Consider the following 6,000-nt stretch of genomic DNA (forward strand, 5'->3'; position numbering starts at 1 on the left):
AAATACGATTTATAAACTGGTGAAATATTTTGGTACAAGTAATTATGAATTACTAAGTTGATTGTTGTATATGACGTATTTTTATTAATACGTTGATTTTTAATATGTTAAAAATACATAACAATTTATGTTACATATGACATGTGACATATTGACATTTGACAAAAATAATATGGAATCCATATTAACATAAGTGCCGAAAATGGGAGGTGGTTTAGGCTAATTATGGTTGATTAAACAAGTGGTAAACATAATCATTCTATATGAGCCTAGCCATGCAACCCTAGTTTGCATTGTGAAGGCAAACAAGGGCATGCATTGGGTAATTCTCTTCCCCCTTTCTTCCCTCCTACCCGGTTTCACCCTAGGAAAGACAAAAGGATTTTTGTCTTATTTTGATAAAAACACTACATGCATTAGTGTAAAAATGATCCATCATTATTCATTCTAACTTCTAAATATTTTAGAAAGAGAAAAACCACTAAAATCCCTCTCCTCTAAACCGGTTTTAGAGAGTAAAAACCAAACAATTTTTGGTTCAATTTTTCACAAGATTAATATTCTACTAGCTCATATAATATTAATTTGATTAAGAATAAGCCTTGGGTATAAAGCTTAGGGAGAGATCCTACACTTGGATCTTGGTTCATCCATAAGGAAAGCTCAAGAACAAAAGAAAAGGAGATTTCTTTTGTGCCCATAAAACCGATACATCCAATGTAAGAATATGATTTCTTCTCTATTTTGTTTATTTGTTTGCATGCATAAGTTCCACCTTTAATTTTATGACAAATTAATTTAAACATATATGAGTATGTTAGTATGTATAAAGATCTACATTTCCTTCAATTGGTCTAATGTGTCCTCAACAATAGTGCGATTACATGATTTAAATATCATTATTAAATCTCATTTTAAAGAATACAATTGGGAAGTATTTTTACTGTCAACTGGTCAACATATATCGGTAATGATTGGCTGACTAGAGTTTGACATTACTGTCGTGTGACGGTGGTGATCAGTTGACCCCCTAGGTCATACCTATAGGGCAACACTCTTAATTGATCATTTAATTAATCGTATAATGTTACGAGTTAATTAAATTACTTGAAAAATTGACGGACGATTTTGGAAGTAAAATTTACGTATCAAATTGAAATGTGATTAAATGAGATACTGATCCGAGTAATCAATTGTATCATTACTCGGATGAAATTATTGTTTAAAGAAACAATTGAATTGAATGAATTATTATAAATACGATTTATAAACTGGTGAAATATTTTGGTACAAGTAATTATGAATTACTAAGTTGATTGTTGTATATGACGTATTTTTATTAATACGTTGATTTTTAATATGTTAAAAATACATAACAATTTATGTTACATATGACATGTGACATATTGACATTTTACAAAAATAATATGGAATCCATATTAACATAAGTGCCGAAAATGGGAGGTGGTTTAGGCTAATTATGGTTGATTAAACAAGTGGTAAACATAATCATTCTATATGAGCCTAGCCATGCAACCCTAGTTTGCATTGTGAAGGCAAACAAGGGCATGCATTGGGTAATTCTCTTCCCCCTTTCTTCCCTCCTACCCGGTTTCACCCTAGGAAAGACAAAAGGATTTTTGTCTTATTTTGATAAAAACACTACATGCATTAGTGTAAAAATGATCCATCATTATTCATTCTAACTTCTAAATATTTTAGAAAGAGAAAAACCTCTAAAATCCCTCTCCTCTAAACCGGTTTTAGAGAGTAAAAACCAAACAATTTTTGGTTCAATTTTTCACAAGATTAATATTCTACTAGCTCATATAATATTAATTTGATTAAGAATAAGCCTTGGGTATAAAGCTTAGGGAGAGATCCTACACTTGGATCTTGGTTCATCCATAAGGAAAGCTCAAGAACAAGAAAGAAAGGTGATCTCTCTTGTGCCCATTAAATCGAAATCACCAATGTAAGAACATGATTTCTCCTCTATTTTTATCATTTGTTTGCATGCATAAAATCCGTATTTAATTTTATGACATATTAATTTCGACATATATGAGTATGTTAGTATGTATAAAGATCTACATTTCCTTCAATATATATAGCAAGTAAATCTAAAACCCACTTCTTCAATTAGAAGGAATGTATTCAATACATGTCTTGAGTTTTGTAGATTCTTGCTATCCTAAGATAATGTGAAACTTAAGAGAGGGTCTTAAGTAGGACATCAATGAGTTGGAATCAATGATTTGATCATGTTTAGTGGGAGTTACGGTAATTTTAATTAGTCTTATATGTGGATGACATATTGATCGTTGGGAATGATTTAAGACTTTTGGAGTAATATAATACATTTTTAATATCTAGATTTATGTAGATAAATCCACATGATATTAGCGTCAAATAATAAGTCTTATGTTGATAAGATTCATGACTAGTTCAATCGAGTTGAAGATATTTGATTGATTCCATTTGCTTTCGCTGCCGAATCAATAAAATAGGAAATGATGTATAACACTTCATATACTTTGAGTATGATAAATTGTTTCAAAATCGAATTTAAGTAATAGTTACCAAGTAAGCCATAAAGATTACCCTTAAGTGCTTGCAGAAGCATTAAGGATGTAAAGCAAAGTGTTTTTTGATGCAATTTTGTGTAAGGGTGTTACATAAATGACAATTGAGATTGCGCATGGTTTCCGACAAAACCATAATCAAAACACATTAGGATGGTTAAGATACTATTGTGGCTATGTTATTTAAGAAATAGATTTGCTAGAATCGTTCTAGGCAATAAAGAACAATGAGAGATATTTACAACGGAAATTGAGTACACTTGCAATCATGAGATGTGCAAGAAGGATGAGTCCGCGCCTTTGTGAAAACAGTGGGAGCTATTCTAAGGCTAGAGGGCCTATGTCTTGATTGGATCTCGACACGTACTCAGAAAGTTTTGTAATGCAAATGTATACATTACAAAGGAAAACGAGTATGTAGTAAGGTTGAGTAAGGTACAAGAAGTTGATAAAACCTACTAACCAAAGCCTTCTCATGGGCTTAACATGATGAATCATGTCATATGTCATTTCAATTGCATTGAGATGAATAACTACATATAAGATGAAAATGGATTATAAAATTATGAAGTAGTAATCAAGTATTGACTATTCATATGATAATCACATTTGTCGTTCGTGTTTTTAAATCTAAAAAAAAAAACTCCTTTTATACTTTGTTACATCCAAATGGGTTGTAGAGACAATATTGAACCCCGTTAAAGTGAATCTGGATGAACATGGTATTCGCCCATAGTCACTTGTATGAGGTGACGTCTCGAAGTGACTAGAGTGTGATGAGATTGATGGCAAGTTCAAGTGCCATAGAGTCATGTGAGATGACTAGTCGATCACATAGGCAGACTGTTAGGAACACTTTGTCGGGCAGTGACCGCTTATAGAGTTATGGCAAATTTATATAGCCTGGTCGTGGCGAGAGCTACTATAGTATTCTAATGAGTCGATTCTTTTGACTAAAGACTGTTCGCCTAAGGTGGCACAGTTTCAGATTAACTTTGATTTGTGTTACTACGACCTTCGTAAATGGGGTCAAATGGGCATATTTTGGGTTATGATGGCTGTGGCTAGTCGAAGGGAATAAGTGCGATAGGAATTGTCCACCCCTTGTCAGGGTTAAAACAATATCTCTGGGCCACTCGAGGAGTAATGAACTGGAAATGCGTGGCCACGCTCGGAAGGTATATATGGTAGATAACTCCGGTCAATCAGTTATTCTCAAGATCGAGGAAACCACTCTCGATATGAGCACTTGCAAGTACGACCAGAAAGACACCTTGCATTGAGTGGGAGATAGTAATAGCACAAGAGAATTGGTGACGCACACTTGTCGAGGACAAGTGGGAGATTGTTGGAATATGTGTCCTCCGACAATAATGCGATCACAAGTGTCGATCATGATGATCACATGTTTAAGTCTCATTTTAAGAATACATGTGGGATGTAAATATTTTACAGTCAACTGGTCCACACATATCGGTAATGATTGGCTGACTAGAGTTTGACATTACTGTCGTGCGACGGTGGTGATCAGTTGATCCCCTTAGGTCATACCTATAGGGAAATACTCTTAATTGATTATTTAATTAATCGTATGCCGATACGGGTTAATTAAATTGCTTAAAATTGACGGATGATTTTGTTAGTAAAGTTAACGTGTCTTATTGTATTTCGATTAAATTAGATACGGTCTAAGTAATCGAATTGTTTTATTACTTGGATAAAATTATTGTTTACGAAACAATTGATATTGAATTGAGATTGAATAAATGATTTACTATAAATACAAGATGTTGTGATTTATAATTGACAAACCATTTTGGTACAAGTAATTACGAATTACTAGTCGATTTTGTAAATGACATATTTTATGAGTATGTTGATTTTTAATATTTTAAAAATACATTACATTGTGACATGTCATGTAACATGTTACATGTGACAAAATTGACAAATGACAAAATAAAATGGACCTCCCATTTTATAGAAATGTACCGAAATATTGAAGGGAGTTAGTGGAAAAATTGTGTAAATTGTTTAAGTGGAAAACACAATCATAAAAAGCTAACTACTAGCCTTGCATGCCTATCATTTTCTTGGGTAGAAAATCTTGCCCATGCATTGGGCACATATACTCCCTCCAACCGGTTTCACCATGAAAAAGAGAGGGTGTTTCCTCTACAATTATTCATTCACTCTTATGATAATTTTTCTAGTGTAAGAAAAATGCATGCTCTCTACAATTTGTCTAAATTCTACAGAAATAAACTCCAAAATAATTCCTCCTCTCCACCGAAATAGTAGAGAGACAAATTAATATTTTGTGTCAAATTTAAGTATGATTAATATTATTACTAGATCAAAATAATATTAGTTTTTATGAGTTTTCCTTGGGTATATGCTTTTGGGAGAGATTCTATACTTGAATCTTTGTTCATCCATTATTTGGAATGCTCAAGAACTAACAAGAAGGAGATCTTGTTGGTGCCCTTATAATCCGAAAATCATATGGTGTGAAAACGATTTCTTCACTTATCTTTTTTAGTTTGCATGCATAAGATTTGTAATTAATTTTATGACTAAATTTATTAGAACATATATGAATATGTTATATAATGAGATATAGATCTCTAACAAGCGGTATCAAGAGCCTTAGGTTGTTTGCATGCAAATCGGTTATAGTTTTTCCGAGTTATACGATTAACATATAAAACTTGTAAATTTGTGATATTATGATATATCACGAAATAAATTATGCATTTTAATGTTTCTGATCCTTAAATGTATTTAGGATATTTTGGTTAATTTATGGGTTTTTATTGTTCATCTTATAAAATAATGACATTAAAAATGTGATTTTATGATAAAAATGTCATTTTCGGACTAAAATTAGCTAAACTTCGAATTTTCTAGTGGTTTTTGGATATGTTTTCACATATATTATTTTTAGATGATCTGTAAATTTTCAAAAGTTTTGGAGTTTTTATGCTCGAAATATGGATTTTTTATGATAAAAATTGAATTTAAATGAAAAATAGGTTAATATGAGATAAATTTCTAATCTGGTCATAAAAACTTAGTATGTTGTCACATGCAATTTTTCAAGATGTGTGTAAAATAATAGGCTATAATGAAGTACTCATGCATGATTTATGAATTTTTGATGAAAAATAGCATAAATAGTGACTTAATTAGTGAATAATTGCTAAAACATACTTCATGACTAAGGAAAAACGTCACATGTTGCATTTTATTATATTTTTCAGATCTAAAATTGAAAAGTTGATGAATATAATTTTTCTCATGTTTTTATGATTATAATTGATAAATCCGATAAAGCGCAACATTGTTTTTCCCGATAAATTTCGAAATTTTTTAACCTAAGTTTTTGAACATTATGAGTGTCATGGTATTTTTC

This window comes from Silene latifolia, chromosome 4, assembly GCF_048544455.1.
Source record: "Silene latifolia isolate original U9 population chromosome 4, ASM4854445v1, whole genome shotgun sequence".
Taxonomy (NCBI): domain Eukaryota; kingdom Viridiplantae; phylum Streptophyta; class Magnoliopsida; order Caryophyllales; family Caryophyllaceae; genus Silene; species Silene latifolia.